General features: G+C 44.3%; 13 non-coding genes and 3 pseudogenes across 13 annotated transcripts; all 16 read right to left on the bottom strand.

Annotated features, from left to right (window-relative positions):
- Positions 1-141: 141 nt before the first annotated feature.
- On the bottom strand, positions 142-260 carry LOC125736631 (5S ribosomal RNA). Its single transcript, XR_007395906.1, has one exon. It is a non-coding gene; the product is annotated as a 5S ribosomal RNA (ribosomal RNA).
- Positions 261-1,337: 1,077 nt separating this feature from the next.
- Positions 1,338-1,456, bottom strand: LOC125733933 (5S ribosomal RNA). Its single transcript, XR_007393265.1, has one exon. It is a non-coding gene; the product is annotated as a 5S ribosomal RNA (ribosomal RNA).
- Positions 1,457-2,529: 1,073 nt separating this feature from the next.
- Positions 2,530-2,648, bottom strand: LOC125731751 (5S ribosomal RNA; annotated as a pseudogene).
- A 1,075-nt stretch (positions 2,649-3,723) lies between these two features.
- Positions 3,724-3,842, bottom strand: LOC125733932 (5S ribosomal RNA). The gene has a single exon (XR_007393264.1). It is a non-coding gene; the product is annotated as a 5S ribosomal RNA (ribosomal RNA).
- A 1,072-nt stretch (positions 3,843-4,914) lies between these two features.
- Positions 4,915-5,033, bottom strand: LOC125736530 (5S ribosomal RNA). Its single transcript, XR_007395808.1, has one exon. It is a non-coding gene; the product is annotated as a 5S ribosomal RNA (ribosomal RNA).
- A 1,094-nt stretch (positions 5,034-6,127) lies between these two features.
- LOC125734111 (5S ribosomal RNA) lies at positions 6,128-6,246 on the bottom strand. The gene has a single exon (XR_007393436.1). It is a non-coding gene; the product is annotated as a 5S ribosomal RNA (ribosomal RNA).
- A 1,080-nt stretch (positions 6,247-7,326) lies between these two features.
- Positions 7,327-7,445, bottom strand: LOC125736630 (5S ribosomal RNA). The gene has a single exon (XR_007395905.1). It is a non-coding gene; the product is annotated as a 5S ribosomal RNA (ribosomal RNA).
- A 1,078-nt stretch (positions 7,446-8,523) lies between these two features.
- Positions 8,524-8,642, bottom strand: LOC125736068 (5S ribosomal RNA). Its single transcript, XR_007395351.1, has one exon. It is a non-coding gene; the product is annotated as a 5S ribosomal RNA (ribosomal RNA).
- A 1,030-nt stretch (positions 8,643-9,672) lies between these two features.
- Positions 9,673-9,791, bottom strand: LOC125733931 (5S ribosomal RNA). The gene has a single exon (XR_007393263.1). It is a non-coding gene; the product is annotated as a 5S ribosomal RNA (ribosomal RNA).
- Positions 9,792-10,865: 1,074 nt separating this feature from the next.
- Positions 10,866-10,984, bottom strand: LOC125731750 (5S ribosomal RNA; annotated as a pseudogene).
- A 1,080-nt stretch (positions 10,985-12,064) lies between these two features.
- Positions 12,065-12,183, bottom strand: LOC125733930 (5S ribosomal RNA). Its single transcript, XR_007393262.1, has one exon. It is a non-coding gene; the product is annotated as a 5S ribosomal RNA (ribosomal RNA).
- A 1,074-nt stretch (positions 12,184-13,257) lies between these two features.
- On the bottom strand, positions 13,258-13,376 carry LOC125731749 (5S ribosomal RNA; annotated as a pseudogene).
- A 1,077-nt stretch (positions 13,377-14,453) lies between these two features.
- LOC125736787 (5S ribosomal RNA) lies at positions 14,454-14,572 on the bottom strand. Its single transcript, XR_007396055.1, has one exon. It is a non-coding gene; the product is annotated as a 5S ribosomal RNA (ribosomal RNA).
- A 1,076-nt stretch (positions 14,573-15,648) lies between these two features.
- On the bottom strand, positions 15,649-15,767 carry LOC125732512 (5S ribosomal RNA). Its single transcript, XR_007391890.1, has one exon. It is a non-coding gene; the product is annotated as a 5S ribosomal RNA (ribosomal RNA).
- Positions 15,768-16,846: 1,079 nt separating this feature from the next.
- LOC125732511 (5S ribosomal RNA) lies at positions 16,847-16,965 on the bottom strand. The gene has a single exon (XR_007391889.1). It is a non-coding gene; the product is annotated as a 5S ribosomal RNA (ribosomal RNA).
- A 1,079-nt stretch (positions 16,966-18,044) lies between these two features.
- LOC125732510 (5S ribosomal RNA) lies at positions 18,045-18,163 on the bottom strand. Its single transcript, XR_007391888.1, has one exon. It is a non-coding gene; the product is annotated as a 5S ribosomal RNA (ribosomal RNA).
- Between the last annotated feature and the right edge of the window lie 990 nt (positions 18,164-19,153).

Raw genomic sequence — 19,153 nt, 5'->3', positions numbered from 1 at the left:
AGTAAAACGGTTTCTAAAAGCTGCCTTTATGAATGAGAAAAAAAAAATAAAATATATATAAAATAGTAAAATGGAAGGGGAGTGATAGATTTAAATTAATCGTGAAGTGGAGCGCCCCCTGTATAAAGTAAAAGTGAGAAAAGCTTACAGCACCTGGTATTCCCATGTGGTCTCCCATCCAGGTACAAACCAGACCCTACCCTGCTTAGCTTCCGAGATCAGACAAGATCGGACGTGTTCAGGGTGGTATGGCCGTAAGCGAGAGATGCTACCAAAAACAGCCCTTTTGCATTACACGCCTCTATACATGCCAGTTAGTCCCATTGGATCCTACTCCTGGTTTTTTTTTTTTTTATCTGACTCACACTGCAGCCCCACCATCCAATCGGCAGCGCCGGACCCACACCAAACATTCACCAAACTACTCAGCCGGCAGCCTACCACAATTATTCCATTCTTTCCGCATCCGCACACTTCCTTCTTTTTAACTCCTTTTCACTACCGCACAGGTTAATCGCCGCACGTCCCCCGCCGGCAAACATTACTCCTTTGCCTACTGCATGTAGGCTTCTCTTAACGACCCTCTGTTATCAACTCCGCTAACAGCCACAAAATCTCTGCCGCACGAAGCCCACTGGTAGCTGCTGAATCACATGCTTCCCCAAAACGTCGCGCTGTCAGAACACTGGAAGCTACACACACCAACAAGTCCATACTGCAGGCTGCAGCCAGAACAATTTTCTACATTCAAACATCGACAGCCTCTTCTCTCTAAAAATTCACCAGACCGCTTCTACCACCAGCAAAGAAGTTTCCATCCGTAATTCCTCTGTGATTCCCACTAACCTAAACATTAAGCTGGCATTGAAGGGTGTGAATTACCTCGGCCAATCTGTTCTTTTAAATACAGCTTTTAGCAAGTTTTGAAAGGAGAAGAGCAGAACTTGCTATGCCAATAATATCGAGTCTTCTGTGGCGAAGTAGTTTTTGCATAGAAAACAAAGCAGGGAGTTGAAGAGGAATTATATTAGTACTTTGTTTAAAACTGTGTGTAAAAAGCTGTCTCTTTATCATTAACAATAAGTTGTAAAACGTGAATGGAGAGTGACAGTCTTCAAGTTTGTGAGAAGATCGCGCCCTGGTGGAATAAAGGCACGAACAGCTTACAGCACCTAGAATTACCAGGAAGTATTTAGAGTAAAACGGTTTCTAAAAGCTGCCTTTATGAATGAGAGAAAAAAAAAAATATATATATAAAATAGTAAAATGGAAGGGGAGTGATAGATTTAAATTAATCGTGAAGTGGAGCGCCCCCTGTATAAAGTAAAAGTGAGAAAAGCTTACAGCACCTGGTATTCCCAGGAGGTCTCCCATCCAAGTACTAACCAGACCCTAGCCTGCTTAGCTTCCGAGATCAGATGAGATCGGGCGTGTTCAGGGTGGTATGGCCATAAGCGAGAGACGCTACCAAAAACAGCCCTTTTGCATTACACGCCTCTATACATGCCAGTTGGTCCCATTGGATCCTACTAATGTTTTTTTTTTTTTTTTTATCTGACTCACACTGCAGTCCCACCATCCAATCGGCAGCGCCGGACCCACACCAAACATTCACCAAACTACTCAGCCGGCAGCCTACCACAATTATTCCATTCTTTCCGCATCCGCACACTTCCTTCTTTTTAACTCCTTTTCACTACCGCACAGGTTAATCGCCGCACATCCCCCGCCGGCAAACATTACTCCTTTGCCTACTGCATGCAGGCTTCTCTTAACGACCCTCTGTTATCAACTCCGCTAACAGCCACAAAATCTCCGCCGCACGAAGCCCACTGGTAGCTGCTGAATCACATGCTTCCCCAAAACGTCACGCTGTCAGAACACTGGGAGCTACACACACCAACAAGTCCATACTGCAGGCTGCAGCCAGAACAATTTTCTACATTGAAACATCGACGGCCTCTTCTCTCTAAAAATTCACCAGACCGCTTCTACCACCAGCAAAGAAGTTTCCATCCCTAATTCCTCTGTGATTCCCACTAACCTAAACATTAAGCTGGCATTGAAGGGTGTGAATTACCCCGGCCAATCTGTTCTTTTAAATACAGCTTTTAGCAAGTTTTGAAAGGAGAAGAGCTGAACTTGCTATGCCAATAATATCGAGTCTTCTGTGGCGAAGTGGTTTTTGCATAGAAAACAAAGCGGTCAGTTGAAGAGGAATAATATCAGTACTTTGTTTAAAACTGTGTGTAAAAAGCTGTTTCTTTATCATTAACAATAAGTTGTAAAACGTGAATGGGGAGTGACAGTCTTCAAGTTTGTGAGAAGATCGTGCCCTGGTGGAATAAAGGCACGAACAGCTTACAGCACCTAGAATTACCAGGCAGTATTTAGAGTAAAACGTGTGTAAAAGCTGCCTTTATGAATGAGAGAAAAAAGAAATATATAAAATAGTAAAATGGAAGGGGAGTGATAGATTTAAATTAATCGTGAGGTGGAGTGCCCCCTGTATAAAGTAAAAGTGAGAAAAGCTTACAGCACGTGGTATTCCCAGGCAGTCTCCCATCCAAGTACTAACCAGACCCTACCCTGCTTGGCTTCAGCGATCAGATGAGATCAGGCGTGTTCAGGGTGGTATGGCCATAAGCGAGAAAAGCAAACAAAAACAGCCCTTTTGCATTACACGCCTCTATACATGCCAGTTAGTCCCATTGGATCCTACTCCTGGTTTTTTTTTTTTATCTGACTCACACTGCAGCACCACCATCCAATCGGCAGCGCCGCACCCACACCAAACATTCACCAAACTACTCAGCCGGCAGCCTACCACAATTATTCCATTCTTTCCGCTTCCGCACACTTCCTTCTCTTTAAGTCCTTTTCACTACCGAACAGGTTAATCGCCGCACGTCCCCCGCCGGCAAACATTACTCATTAGCCTACTGCATGTAGGCTTCTCTTAACGACCCTCTGTTATCAACTCCGCTAACAGCCACAAAATCTCCGCTGCACGAAGCCCACTGGTAGCTGCTGAATCACATGCTTCCCCAAAACGTCGCGCTGTCAGAACACTGGGAGCTACACACACCAACAAGTCCATACTGCAGGCTGCAGCCAGAACTATTTTCTACATTCAAACATCGACGGCCTCTTCTCTCTAAAAATTCACCAGACCGCTTCTACCACCAGCAAAGAAGTTTCCATCCCTAATTCCTCTGTGATTCCCACTAACCTAAACATTAAGCTGGCATTGAAGGGTGTGAATTACCCCGGCCAATCTGTTCTTTTAAATACAGCTTTTAGCAAGTTTTGAAAGGAGAAGAGCAGAACTTGCTATGCCAATAATATCGAGTCTTCTGTGGCGAAGTGGTTTTTGCATAGAAAACAAAGCGGTCAGTTGAAGAGGAATAATATCAGTACTTTGTTTAAAACTGTGTGTAAAAAGCTGTCTCTTTATCATTAACAATAAGTTGTAAAACGTGAATGGGGAGTGACAGTCTTCAAGTTTGTGAGAAGATCGCGCCCTGGTGGAATAAAGGCACGAACAGCTTACAGCACCTAGAATTACCAGGAAGTATTTAGAGTAAAACGGTTTCTAAAAGCTGCCTTTATGAATGAGAGAAAAAAAAATATATATATATAAAATAGTAAAATGGAAGGGGAGTGATAGATTTAAATTAATCGTGAAGTGGAGCGCCCCCTGTATAAAGTAAAAGTGAGAAAAGCTTACAGCACCTGGTATTCCCAGGAGGTCTCCCATCCAAGTACTAACCAGACCCTAGCCTGCTTAGCTTCCGAGATCAGATGAGATCGGGCGTGTTCAGGGTGGTATGGCCATAAGCGAGAGACGCTACCAAAAACAGCCCTTTTGCATTACACGCCTCTATACATGCCAGTTGGTCCCATTGGATCCTACTAATGTTTTTTTTTTTTTTTTATCTGACTCACACTGCAGTCCCACCATCCAATCGGCAGCGCCGGACCCACACCAAACATTCACCAAACTACTCAGCCGGCAGCCTACCACAATTATTCCATTCTTTCCGCATCCGCACACTTCCTTCTTTTTAACTCCTTTTCACTACCGCACAGGTTAATCGCCGCACATCCCCCGCCGGCAAACATTACTCCTTTGCCTACTGCATGCAGGCTTCTCTTAACGACCCTCTGTTATCAACTCCGCTAACAGCCACAAAATCTCCGCCGCACGAAGCCCACTGGTAGCTGCTGAATCACATGCTTCCCCAAAACGTCACGCTGTCAGAACACTGGGAGCTACACACACCAACAAGTCCATACTGCAGGCTGCAGCCAGAACAATTTTCTACATTGAAACATCGACGGCCTCTTCTCTCTAAAAATTCACCAGACCGCTTCTACCACCAGCAAAGAAGTTTCCATCCCTAATTCCTCTGTGATTCCCACTAACCTAAACATTAAGCTGGCATTGAAGGGTGTGAATTACCCCGGCCAATCTGTTCTTTTAAATACAGCTTTTAGCAAGTTTTGAAAGGAGAAGAGCTGAACTTGCTATGCCAATAATATCGAGTCTTCTGTGGCGAAGTGGTTTTTGCATAGAAAACAAAGCGGTCAGTTGAAGAGGAATAATATCAGTACTTTGTTTAAAACTGTGTGTAAAAAGCTGTTTCTTTATCATTAACAATAAGTTGTAAAACGTGAATGGGGAGTGACAGTCTTCAAGTTTGTGAGAAGATCGTGCCCTGGTGGAATAAAGGCACGAACAGCTTACAGCACCTAGAATTACCAGGCAGTATTTAGAGTAAAACGTGTGTAAAAGCTGCCTTTATGAATGAGAGAAAAAAGAAATATATAAAATAGTAAAATGGAAGGGGAGTGATAGATTTAAATTAATCGTGAAGTGGAGCGCCCCCTGTATAAAGTAAAAGTGAGAAAAGCTTACAGCACCTGGTATTCCCAGGTGGTCTCCCATCCAAGTACTAACCAGACCCTACCCTGCTTAGCTTCCAAGATCAGACAAGATCGGACGTGTTCAGGGTGGTATGGCCGTAAGCGAGAGATGCTGCCGTAAGCGAGAGATGCTACCAAAAACAGCCCTTTTGCATTACACGCGTCTATACATGCCAGTTAGTCCCATTGGATCCTACTCCTGTTTTTTTTTTTTTTATCTGACTCACACTGCAGCCCCACCATCCAATCGGCAGCGCCGGACCCACACCAAACATTCACCAAACTACTCAGCCGGCAGCCTACCACAATTATTCCATTCTTTCCGCATCCGCACACTTCCTTCTTTTTAACTCCTTTTCACTACCGCACAGGTTAATCGCCGCACGTCCCCCACCGGCAAACATTACTCCTTTGCCTACTGCATGTAGGCTTCTCTTAACGACCCTCTGTTATCAACTCCGCTAACAGCCACAAAATCTCTGCCGCACGAAGCCCACTGGTAGCTGCTGAATCACATGCTTCCCCAAAACGTCGCGCTGTCAGAACACTGGAAGCTACACACACCAACAAGACCATACTGCAGGCTGCAGCCAGAACAATTTTCTACATTCAAACATCGACAGCCTCTTCTCTCTAAAAATTCACCAGACCGCTTCTACCACCAGCAAAGAAGTTTCCATCCGTAATTCCTCCGTGATTCCCACTAACCTAAACATTAAGCTGGCATTGAAGGGTGTGAATTACCTCGGCCAATCTGTTCTTTTAAATACAGCTTTTAGCAAGTTTTGAAAGGAGAAGAGCAGAACTTGCTATGCCAATAATATCGAGTATTCTGTGGCGAAGTGGTTTTTGCATAGAAAACAAAGCGGTCAGTTGAAGAGGAATAATATCAGTACTTTGTTTAAAACTGTGTGTAAAAAGCTGTCTCTTTATCATTAACAATAAGTTGTAAAACGTGAATGGGGAGTGACAGTCTTCAAGTTTGTGAGAAGATCGCGCCCTGGTGGAATAAAGGCACGAACAGCTTACAGCACCTAGAATTACCAGGAAGTATTTAGAGTAAAACGGTTTCTAAAAGCTGCCTTTATGAATGACAGAAAAAAAAAATATATATATAAAATAGTAAAATGGAAGGGGAGTGATAGATTTAAATTAATCGTGAAGTGGAGCGCCCCCTGTATAAAGTAAAAGTGAGAAAAGCTTACAGCACCTGGTATTCCTAGGTGGTCTCCCATCCAAGTACTAACCAGACCCTACCCTGCTTAGCTTCCGAGATCAGACGAGATCAGGCGTGTTCAGGGTGGTATGGCCGTAAGCGTGAGATGCTACCAAAAACAGCCCTTTTGCATTACACGCCTCTATACATGCCAGTTGGTCCCATTGGATACTACTAATGTTCTTTTTTTTTTTTTTTATCTGACTCACACTGCAGCCCCACCATCCAATCGGCAGCGCCGGACCCACACCAAACATTCACCAAACTACTCAGCCGGCAGCCTACCACAATTATTCCATTCTTTCCGCATCCGCACACTTCCTTCTTTTTAACTCCTTTTCACTACCGCACAGGTTAATCGCCGCACGTCCCCCGCCGGCAAACATTACTCTTTTGCCTACTGCATGCAGGCTTCTCTTAACGACCCTCTGTTATCAACTCCGCTAACAGCCACAAAATCTCCGCCGCACGAAGCCCACTGGTAGCTGCTGAATCACATGCTTCCCCAAAACGTCGCGCTGTAAGAACACTGGGAGCTACACACACCAACAAGTCCATACTGCAGGCTGCAGCCAGACCTATTTTCTACATTCAAACATCGACAGCCTCTTCTCTCTAAAAATTCACCAGACCGCTTCTACCACCAGTAAAGAAGTTTCCATCCCTAATTCCTCTGTGATTCCCACTAACCTAAACATTAAGCTGGCATTGAAGGGTGTGAATTACCCCGGCCAATCTGTTCTTTTAAATACAGCTTTTAGCAAGTTTTGAAAGGAGAAGAGCAGAACTTGCTATGCCAATAATATCGAGTCTTCTGTGGCGAAGTGCTTTTTGCATAGAAAACAAAGCGGTCAGTTGAAGAGGAATAATATCAGTACTTTGTTTAAAACTGTGTGTAAAAAGCTGTCTCTTTATCATTAACAATAAGTTGTAAAACGTGAATGGGGAGTGACAGTCTTCAAGTTTGTGAGAAGATCGCGCCCTGGTGGAATAAAGGCACGAACAGCTTACAGCACCTAGAATTACCAGGAAGTATTTAGAGTAAAACGGTTTCTAAAAGCTGCCTTTATGAATGAGAAAAAAAAAATAAAATATATATAAAATAGTAAAATGGAAGGGGAGTGATAGATTTAAATTAATCGTGAAGTGGAGCGCCCCCTGTATAAAGTAAAAGTGAGAAAAGCTTACAGCACCTGGTATTCCCATGTGGTCTCCCATCCAGGTACAAACCAGACCCTACCCTGCTTAGCTTCCGAGATCAGACAAGATCGGACGTGTTCAGGGTGGTATGGCCGTAAGCGAGAGATGCTACCAAAAACAGCCCTTTTGCATTACACGCCTCTATACATGCCAGTTAGTCCCATTGGATCCTACTCCTGGTTTTTTTTTTTTTTTATCTGACTCACACTGCAGCCCCACCATCCAATCGGCAGCGCCGGACCCACACCAAACATTCACCAAACTACTCAGCCGGCAGCCTACCACAATTATTCCATTCTTTCCGCATCCGCACACTTCCTTCTTTTTAACTCCTTTTCACTACCGCACAGGTTAATCGCCGCACGTCCCCCGCCGGCAAACATTACTCCTTTGCCTACTGCATGTAGGCTTCTCTTAACGACCCTCTGTTATCAACTCCGCTAACAGCCACAAAATCTCTGCCGCACGAAGCCCACTGGTAGCTGCTGAATCACATGCTTCCCCAAAACGTCGCGCTGTCAGAACACTGGAAGCTACACACACCAACAAGTCCATACTGCAGGCTGCAGCCAGAACAATTTTCTACATTCAAACATCGACAGCCTCTTCTCTCTAAAAATTCACCAGACCGCTTCTACCACCAGCAAAGAAGTTTCCATCCGTAATTCCTCTGTGATTCCCACTAACCTAAACATTAAGCTGGCATTGAAGGGTGTGAATTACCTCGGCCAATCTGTTCTTTTAAATACAGCTTTTAGCAAGTTTTGAAAGGAGAAGAGCAGAACTTGCTATGCCAATAATATCGAGTCTTCTGTGGCGAAGTGGTTTTTGCATAGAAAACAAAGCGGTCAGTTGAAGAGGAATAATATCAGTACTTTGTTTAAAACTGTGTGTAAAAAGCTGTCTCTTTATCATTAACAATAAGTTGTAAAACGTGAATGGGGAGTGACAGTCTTCAAGTTTGTGAGAAGATCGCGCCCTGGTGGAATAAAGGCACGAACAGCTTACAGCACCTAGAATTACCAGGAAGTATTTAGAGTAAAACGGTTTCTAAAAGCTGCCTTTATGAATGAGAGAAAAAAATATATATATATATAAAATAGTAAAATGGAAGGGGAGTGATAGATTTAAATTAATCGTGAAGTGGAGCGCCCCCCGTTTAAAGTAAAAGTGAGAAAAGCTTACAGCACCTGGTATTCCCAGGCGGTCTCCCATCCAAGTACTAACCAGACCCTACCCTGCTTGGCTTCCGAGATCAGACGAGATCGGGCGTGTTCAGGGTGGTACGGCCGTGAGCGAGAAAAACTACCAAAAACAGCCCTTTTGCATTACACGCCTCTATACATGCCAGTTTGTCCCATTGGATCCTACTCCTGTTTTTTTTTTTTTTTATCTGACTCACACTGCAGCCCAACCATCCAATCGGCAGTGCCGGAACCACACCAAACATTCACCAAACTACTCAGCCGGCAGCCTACCACAATTATTCCATTCTTTCCGCATCCGCACACTTCCTTCTCTTTAACTCCTCTTCACTACCGCACAGGTTAATCGCCGCACGTCCCCCGCCGGCAAACATTACTCCTTTGCCTACCGCATGCAGGCTTCTCTTAATGACCTTCTGTTATCAACTCCACTAACAGCCACAAAATCTCCGCCGCACGAAGCCCACTGGTAGCTGCTGAATCACATGCTTCCCCAAAACGTCGCGCTGTCAGAACACTGGGAGCTACACACACTAACAAGTCCATACTGCAGGCTGCAGCCAGAACAATTTTCTACATTCAAACATTGACGGCCTCTTCTCTCTAAAAATTCACCAGACCGCTTCTACCACCAGCAAAGAAGTTTCCATCCCTAATTCCTCTGTGATTCCCACTAACCTAAACATTAAATACAGCTTTTAGCAAGTTTTGAAAGGAGAAGAGCAGAACTTGCTATGCCAATAATATCGAGTCTTCTGTGGCGAAGTGGTTTTTGCATAGAAAACAAAGCGGTCAGTTGAAGAGGAATAATATCAGTACTTTGTTTAAAACTGTGTGTAAAAAGCTGTCTCTTTATCATTAACAATAAGTTGTAAAACGTGAATGGGGAGTGACAGTCTTCAAGTTTGTGAGAAGATCGCGCCCTGGTGGAATAAAGGCACGAACAGCTTACAGCACCTAGAATTACCAGGAAGTATTTAGAGTAAAACGGTTTCTAAAAGCTGCCTTTATGAATGAGAGAAAAAAAAAAATATATATATAAAATAGTAAAATGGAAGGGGAGTGATAGATTTAAATTAATCGTGAAGTGGAGCGCCCCCTGTATAAAGTAAAAGTGAGAAAAGCTTACAGCACCTGGTATTCCCAGGAGGTCTCCCATCCAAGTACTAACCAGACCCTAGCCTGCTTAGCTTCCGAGATCAGATGAGATCGGGCGTGTTCAGGGTGGTATGGCCATAAGCGAGAGACGCTACCAAAAACAGCCCTTTTGCATTACACGCCTCTATACATGCCAGTTGGTCCCATTGGATCCTACTAATGTTTTTTTTTTTTTTTTTTATCTGACTCACACTGCAGTCCCACCATCCAATCGGCAGCGCCGGACCCACACCAAACATTCACCAAACTACTCAGCCGGCAGCCTACCACAATTATTCCATTCTTTCCGCATCCGCACACTTCCTTCTTTTTAACTCCTTTTCACTACCGCACAGGTTAATCGCCGCACATCCCCCGCCGGCAAACATTACTCCTTTGCCTACTGCATGCAGGCTTCTCTTAACGACCCTCTGTTATCAACTCCGCTAACAGCCACAAAATCTCCGCCGCACGAAGCCCACTGGTAGCTGCTGAATCACATGCTTCCCCAAAACGTCACGCTGTCAGAACACTGGGAGCTACACACACCAACAAGTCCATACTGCAGGCTGCAGCCAGAACAATTTTCTACATTGAAACATCGACGGCCTCTTCTCTCTAAAAATTCACCAGACCGCTTCTACCACCAGCAAAGAAGTTTCCATCCCTAATTCCTCTGTGATTCCCACTAACCTAAACATTAAGCTGGCATTGAAGGGTGTGAATTACCCCGGCCAATCTGTTCTTTTAAATACAGCTTTTAGCAAGTTTTGAAAGGAGAAGAGCTGAACTTGCTATGCCAATAATATCGAGTCTTCTGTGGCGAAGTGGTTTTTGCATAGAAAACAAAGCGGTCAGTTGAAGAGGAATAATATCAGTACTTTGTTTAAAACTGTGTGTAAAAAGCTGTTTCTTTATCATTAACAATAAGTTGTAAAACGTGAATGGGGAGTGACAGTCTTCAAGTTTGTGAGAAGATCGTGCCCTGGTGGAATAAAGGCACGAACAGCTTACAGCACCTAGAATTACCAGGCAGTATTTAGAGTAAAACGTGTGTAAAAGCTGCCTTTATGAATGAGAGAAAAAAGAAATATATAAAATAGTAAAACGGAAGGGGAGTGATAGATTTAAATTAATCGTGAGGTGGAGTGCCCCCTGTATAAAGTAAAAGTGAGAAAAGCTTACAGCACGTGGTATTCCCAGGCAGTCTCCCATCCAAGTACTAACCAGACCCTACCCTGCTTGGCTTCAGCGATCAGATGAGATCAGGCGTGTTCAGGGTGGTATGGCCATAAGCGAGAAAAGCAAACAAAAACAGCCCTTTTGCATTACACGCGTCTATACATGCCAGTTAGTCCCATTGGATCCTACTCCTGTTTTTTTTTTTTTTTTTTATCTGACTCACACTGCAGCACCACCATCCAATCGGCAGCGCCGCACCCACACCAAACATTCACCAAACTACTCAGCCGGCAGCCTACCACAATTATTCCATTCTTTCCGCTTCCGCACACTTCCTTCTCTTTAAGTCCTTTTCACTACCGAACAGGTTAATCGCCGCACGTCCCCCGCCGGCAAACATTACTCATTAGCCTACTGCATGTAGGCTTCTCTTAACGACCCTCTGTTATCAACTCCGCTAACAGCCACAAAATCTCCGCTGCACGAAGCCCACTGGTAGCTGCTGAATCACATGCTTCCCCAAAACGTCGCGCTGTCAGAACACTGGGAGCTACACACACCAACAAGTCCATACTGCAGGCTGCAGCCAGAACTATTTTCTACATTCAAACATCGACGGCCTCTTCTCTCTAAAAATTCACCAGACCGCTTCTACCACCAGCAAAGAAGTTTCCATCCCTAATTCCTCTGTGATTCCCACTAACCTAAACATTAAGCTGGCATTGAAGGGTGTGAATTACCCCGGCCAATCTGTTCTTTTAAATACAGCTTTTAGCAAGTTTTGAAAGGAGAAGAGCAGAACTTGCTATGCCAATAATATCGAGTCTTCTGTGGCGAAGTGGTTTTTGCATAGAAAACAAAGCGGTCAGTTGAAGAGGAATAATATCAGTACTTTGTTTAAAACTGTGTGTAAAAAGCTGTCTCTTTATCATTAACAATAAGTTGTAAAACGTGAATGGGGAGTGACAGTCTTCAAGTTTGTGAGAAGATCGCGCCCTGGTGGAATAAAGGCACGAACAGCTTACAGCACCTAGAATTACCAGGAAGTATTTAGAGTAAAACGGTTTCTAAAAGCTGCCTTTATGAATGAGAGAAAAAAAAATATATATATATAAAATAGTAAAATGGAAGGGGAGTGATAGATTTAAATTAATCGTGAAGTGGAGCGCCCCCTGTATAAAGTAAAAGTGAGAAAAGCTTACAGCACCTGGTATTCCCAGGAGGTCTCCCATCCAAGTACTAACCAGACCCTAGCCTGCTTAGCTTCCGAGATCAGATGAGATCGGGCGTGTTCAGGGTGGTATGGCCATAAGCGAGAGACGCTACCAAAAACAGCCCTTTTGCATTACACGCCTCTATACATGCCAGTTGGTCCCATTGGATCCTACTAATGTTTTTTTTTTTTTTTTTTATCTGACTCACACTGCAGTCCCACCATCCAATCGGCAGCGCCGGACCCACACCAAACATTCACCAAACTACTCAGCCGGCAGCCTACCACAATTATTCCATTCTTTCCGCATCCGCACACTTCCTTCTTTTTAACTCCTTTTCACTACCGCACAGGTTAATCGCCGCACATCCCCCGCCGGCAAACATTACTCCTTTGCCTACTGCATGCAGGCTTCTCTTAACGACCCTCTGTTATCAACTCCGCTAACAGCCACAAAATCTCCGCCGCACGAAGCCCACTGGTAGCTGCTGAATCACATGCTTCCCCAAAACGTCACGCTGTCAGAACACTGGGAGCTACACACACCAACAAGTCCATACTGCAGGCTGCAGCCAGAACAATTTTCTACATTGAAACATCGACGGCCTCTTCTCTCTAAAAATTCACCAGACCGCTTCTACCACCAGCAAAGAAGTTTCCATCCCTAATTCCTCTGTGATTCCCACTAACCTAAACATTAAGCTGGCATTGAAGGGTGTGAATTACCCCGGCCAATCTGTTCTTTTAAATACAGCTTTTAGCAAGTTTTGAAAGGAGAAGAGCTGAACTTGCTATGCCAATAATATCGAGTCTTCTGTGGCGAAGTGGTTTTTGCATAGAAAACAAAGCGGTCAGTTGAAGAGGAATAATATCAGTACTTTGTTTAAAACTGTGTGTAAAAAGCTGTTTCTTTATCATTAACAATAAGTTGTAAAACGTGAATGGGGAGTGACAGTCTTCAAGTTTGTGAGAAGATCGTGCCCTGGTGGAATAAAGGCACGAACAGCTTACAGCACCTAGAATTACCAGGCAGTATTTAGAGTAAAACGTGTGTAAAAGCTGCCTTTATGAATGAGAGAAAAAAGAAATATATAAAATAGTAAAATGGAAGGGGAGTGATAGATTTAAATTAATCGTGAGGTGGAGTGCCCCCTGTATAAAGTAAAAGTGAGAAAAGCTTACAGCACGTGGTATTCCCAGGCAGTCTCCCATCCAAGTACTAACCAGACCCTACCCTGCTTGGCTTCAGCGATCAGATGAGATCAGGCGTGTTCAGGGTGGTATGGCCATAAGCGAGAAAAGCAAACAAAAACAGCCCTTTTGCATTACACGCCTCTATACATGCCAGTTAGTCCCATTGGATCCTACTCCTGGTTTTTTTTTTTTATCTGACTCACACTGCAGCACCACCATCCAATCGGCAGCGCCGCACCCACACCAAACATTCACCAAACTACTCAGCCGGCAGCCTACCACAATTATTCCATTCTTTCCGCTTCCGCACACTTCCTTCTCTTTAAGTCCTTTTCACTACCGAACAGGTTAATCGCCGCACGTCCCCCGCCGGCAAACATTACTCATTAGCCTACTGCATGTAGGCTTCTCTTAACGACCCTCTGTTATCAACTCCGCTAACAGCCACAAAATCTCCGCTGCACGAAGCCCACTGGTAGCTGCTGAATCACATGCTTCCCCAAAACGTCGCGCTGTCAGAACACTGGGAGCTACACACACCAACAAGTCCATACTGCAGGCTGCAGCCAGAACTATTTTCTACATTCAAACATCGACGGCCTCTTCTCTCTAAAAATTCACCAGACCGCTTCTACCACCAGCAAAGAAGTTTCCATCCCTAATTCCTCTGTGATTCCCACTAACCTAAACATTAAGCTGGCATTGAAGGGTGTGAATTACCCCGGCCAATCTGTTCTTTTAAATACAGCTTTTAGCAAGTTTTGAAAGGAGAAGAGCAGAACTTGCTATGCCAATAATATCGAGTCTTCTGTGGCGAAGTGGTTTTTGCATAGAAAACAAAGCGGTGAGTTGAAGAGGAATAATATCAGTACTTTGTTTAAAACTGTGTGTAAAAAGCTGTCTCTTTATCATTAACAATAAGTTGTAAAACGTGAATGGGGAGTGACAGTCTTCAAGTTTGTGAGAAGATCGCGCCCTGGTGGAATAAAGGCACGAACAGCTTACAGCACCTAGAATTACCAGGAAGTATTTAGAGTAAAACGGTTTCTAAAAGCTGCCTTTAGGAATGAGAGAAAAAAAAAAATATATATATATAAAATAGTAAAATGGAAGGGGAGTGATAGATTTAAATTAATCGTGAAGTGGAGCACCCCCTGTATAAAGTAAAAGGGAGAAAGGCTTACAGCACCTGGTATTCCCAGGAGGTCTCCCATCCAAGTACTAACCAGACCCTACGCTGCTTGGCTTCCGAGATCAGACGAGATTGGGCGTGTTCAGGGTGGTATGGCCGTAAGCGAGAGATGCTACCAAAAACAGCCCTTTTGCATTACACGCGTCTATACATGCCAGTTAGTCCCATTGGATCCTACTCCTGGTTTTTTTTTTTTTTATCTGACTCACACTGCAGCCCCACCATCCAATCGGCAGCGCCGGACCCACACCAAACATTCACCAAACTACTCAGCCGGCAGCCTACCACAATTATTCCATTCTTTCCGCATCCGCACACTTCCTTCTTTTTAACTCCTTTTCACTACCGCACAGGTTAATCGCCGCACGTCCCCCGCCGGCAAACATTACTCCTTTGCCTACTGCATGCAGGCTTCTCTTAACGACCCTCTGTTATCAACTCCGCTAACAGCCACAAAATCTCCGCCGCACGAAGCCCACTGGTAGCTGCTGAATCACATGCTTCCCCAAAACGTCGCGCTGTCAGAACACTGGGAGCTACACACACCAACAAGTCCATACTGCAGGCTGCAGCCAGAACTATTTTCTATATTCAAACATCGACGGCCTCTTCTCTCTAAAAATTCACCAGACCGCTTCTACCACCAGCAAAGAAGTTTCCATCCCTAATTCCTCTGTGACTCCCACTAACCTAAACATTAAGCTGGCATTGAAGGGTGTGAATTACCCCGGCCAATCTGTTCTTTTAAATACAGCTTTTAGCAAGTTTTGAAAGGAGAAGAGCAGAACTTGCTATGCCAATAATATCGAGTCTTCTGTGGCGAAGTGGTTTTTGCATAGAAAACAAAGCGGTCAGTTGAAGAGGAATAATATCAGTACTTTGTTTAAAACTGTGTGTAAAAAGCTGTCTCTTTATCATTAACAATAAGTTGTAAAACGTGAATGGGGAGTGACAGTTTTCAAGTTAGTGAGAAGATCGCGCCCTGGTGGAATAAAGGCACGAAGAGCTTACAGCACCTAGAATTACCAGGCAGTATTTAGAGTAAAACGGTGTGTAAAAGCTGCCTTTATGAAAGAGAGAAAATAAAAATATATATATAAAATAGTAAAATGGAAGGGGAGTGATAGATTTAAATTAATCGTGAAGTGGAGCGCCCCCTGTATAAAGTAAAAGTGAGAAAAGCTTACAGCACCTGGTATTCCCAGGTGGTCTCCCATCCAAGTACTAACCAGACCCTACCCTGCTTAGCTTCCGAGATCAGACGAGATCGGGCGTGTTCAGGGTGGTATGGCCATAAGCGAGAGACGCTACCAAAAACAGCCCTTTTGCATTACACGCCTCTATACATGCCAGTTGGTCCCATTGGATCCTACTCCTGGTTTTTTTTTTTTTTTTATCTGACTCACACTGCAGCACCACCATCCAATCGGCAGCGCCGGACCCACACCAAACATTCACCAAACTACTCAGCCGGCAGCCTACCACAATTATTCCATTCTTTCCGCATCCGCACACTTCCTTCTCTTTAACTCCTTTTCACTACCGCACAGGTTAATCGCCGCACGTCCCCCGCCGGCAAACATTACTCATTTGCCTACCGCATGCAGGCTTCTCTTAACGACCCTCTGTAATCAACTCCGCTAACAGCCACAAAATCTCCGCCGCACGAAGCCTACTGGTAGCTGCTGAATCACATGCTTCCCCAAAACGTTGCGCTGTCAGAACACTGGGAGCTACACACACCAACAAGTCCATACTGCAGGCTGCAGCCAGAACAATTTTCTACATTCAAACATCGACGGCCTCTTCTCTCTAAAAATTCACCAGACCGCTTCTACCACCAGCAAAGAAGTTTCCATCCCTAATTCCTCTGTGATTCCCACTAACCTAAACATTAAGCTGGCATTGAAGGGAGTGAATTACCCCGGCCAATCTGTTCTTTTAAATACAGCTTTTAGCAAGTTTTGAAAGGAGAAGAGCAGAACTTGCTATGCCAATAATATCGAGTCTTCTGTGGCGAAGTGGTTTTTGTATAGAAAACAAAGCGGTCAGTTGAAGAGGAATAATATCAGTACTTTTTTTTAAAACTGTGTGTAAAAAGCTGTCTCTTATTCATTAACAATAAGTTGTAAAACGTGAATGGGGAGTGACAGTTTTCAAGTTTGTGAGAAGATCGCGCCCTGGTGGAATAAAGGCACGAAGAGCTTACAGCACCTAGAATTACCAGGCAGTATTTAGAGTAAAACGGTGTGTAAAAGCTGCCTTTATGAAAGAGAGAAAATAAAAATATATATATAAAATAGTAAAATGGAAGGGGAGTGATAGATTTAAATTAATCGTGAAGTGGAGCGCCCCCTGTATAAAGTAAAAGTGAGAAAAGCTTACAGCACCTGGTATTCCCAGGTGGTCTCCCATCCAAGTACTAACCAGACCCTACCCTGCTTAGCTTCCGAGATCAGACGAGATCGGGCGTGTTCAGGGTGGTATGGCCATAAGCGAGAGACGCTACCAAAAACAGCCCTTTTGCATTACACGCCTCTATACATGCCAGTTGGTCCCATTGGATCCTACTCCTGGTTTTTTTTTTTTTTTTATCTGACTCACACTGCAGCACCACCATCCAATCGGCAGCGCCGGACCCACACCAAACATTCACCAAACTACTCAGCCGGCAGCCTACCACAATTATTCCATTCTTTCCGCATCCGCACACTTCCTTCTCTTTAACTCCTTTTCACTACCGCACAGGTTAATCGCCGCACGTCCCCCGCCGGCAAACATTACTCATTTGCCTACCGCATGCAGGCTTCTCTTAACGACCCTCTGTAATCAACTCCGCTAACAGCCACAAAATCTCCGCCGCACGAAGCCTACTGGTAGCTGCTGAATCACATGCTTCCCCAAAACGTTGCGCTGTCAGAACACTGGGAGCTACACACACCAACAAGTCCATACTGCAGGCTGCAGCCAGAACAATTTTCTACATTCAAACATCGACGGCCTCTTCTCTCTAAAAATTCACCAGACCGCTTCTACCACCAGCAAAGAAGTTTCCATCCCTAATTCCTCTGTGATTCCCACTAACCTAAACATTAAGCTGGCATTGAAGGGTGTGAATTACCCCGGCCAATCTGTTCTTTTAAATACAGCTTTTAGCAAGTTTTGAAAGGACAAGAGCAGAACTTGCTATGCCAATAATATCGAGTCTTCTGTGGCGAAGTGGTTTTTGCATAGAAAACAAAGCGGTCAGTTGAAGAGGAATAATATCAGTACTTTTTTTTAAAACTGTGTGTAAAAAGCTGTCTCTTATTCATTAACAATAAGTTGTAAAACGTGAATGGGGAGTGACAGTTTTCAAGTTTGTGAGAAGATCGCGCCCTGGTGGAATAAAGGCACGAAGAGCTTACAGCACCTAGAATTACCAGGCAGTATTTAGAGTAAAACGGTGTGTAAAAGCTGCCTTTATGAAAGAGAGAAAATAAAAATATATATATAAAATAGTAAAATGGAAGGGGAGTGATAGATTTAAATTAATCGTGAAGTGGAGCGCCCCCTGTATAAAGTAAAAGTGAGAAAAGCTTACAGCACCTGGTATTCCCAGGTGGTCTCCCATCCAAGTACTAACCAGACCCTACCCTGCTTAGCTTCCGAGATCAGACGAGATCGGGCGTGTTCAGGGTGGTATGGCCATAAGCGAGAGACGCTACCAAAAACAGCCCTTTTGCATTACACGCCTCTATACATGCCAGTTGGTCCCATTGGATCCTACTCCTGGTTTTTTTTTTTTTTTTATCTGACTCACACTGCAGCACCACCATCCAATCGGCAGCGCCGGACCCACACCAAACATTCACCAAACTACTCAGCCGGCAGCCTACCACAATTATTCCATTCTTTCCGCATCCGCACACTTCCTTCTCTTTAACTCCTTTTCACTACCGCACAGGTTAATCGCCGCACGTCCCCCGCCGGCAAACATTACTCATTTGCCTACCGCATGCAGGCTTCTCTTAACGACCCTCTGTAATCAACTCCGCTAACAGCCACAAAATCTCCGCCGCACGAAGCCCACTGGTAGCTGCTGAATCACATGCTTCCCCAAAACGTTGCGCTGTCAGAACACTGGGAGCTACACACACCAACAAGTCCATACTGCAGGCTGCAGCCAGAACAATTTTCTACATTCAAACATCGACGGCCTCTTCTCTCTAAAAATTCACCAGACCGCTTCTACCAGCAGCAAAGAAGTTTCCATCCCTAATTCCTCTGTGATTCCCACTAACCTAAACATTAAGCTGGCATTGAAGGGTGTGAATTACCCCGGCCAATCTGTTCTTTTAAATACAGCTTTTAGCAAGTTTTGAAAGGAGAAGAGCAGAACTTGCTATGCCAATAATATCGAGTCTTCTGTGGCGAAGTGGTTTTTGCATAGAAAACAAAGCGGTCAGTTGAAGAGGAATAATATCAGTACTTTTTTTTAAAACTGTGTGTAAAAAGCTGTCTCTTATTCATTAACAATAAGTTGTAAAACGTGAATGGGGAGTGACAGTTTTCAAGTTTGTGAGAAGATCGCGCCCTGGTGGAATAAAGGCACGAAGAGCTTACAGCACCTAGAATTACCAGGCAGTATTTAGAGTAAAACGGTGTGTAAAAGCTGCCTTTATGAAAGAGAGAAAATAAAAATA

This window comes from Brienomyrus brachyistius, chromosome 2 (genome assembly GCF_023856365.1).
Source record: "Brienomyrus brachyistius isolate T26 chromosome 2, BBRACH_0.4, whole genome shotgun sequence".
In the NCBI taxonomy this organism is placed as follows: domain Eukaryota; kingdom Metazoa; phylum Chordata; class Actinopteri; order Osteoglossiformes; family Mormyridae; genus Brienomyrus; species Brienomyrus brachyistius.
The sequence above is the reverse complement of the archived record's forward strand: the minus strand, read 5'-3'. Positions and strand labels throughout refer to the sequence as shown.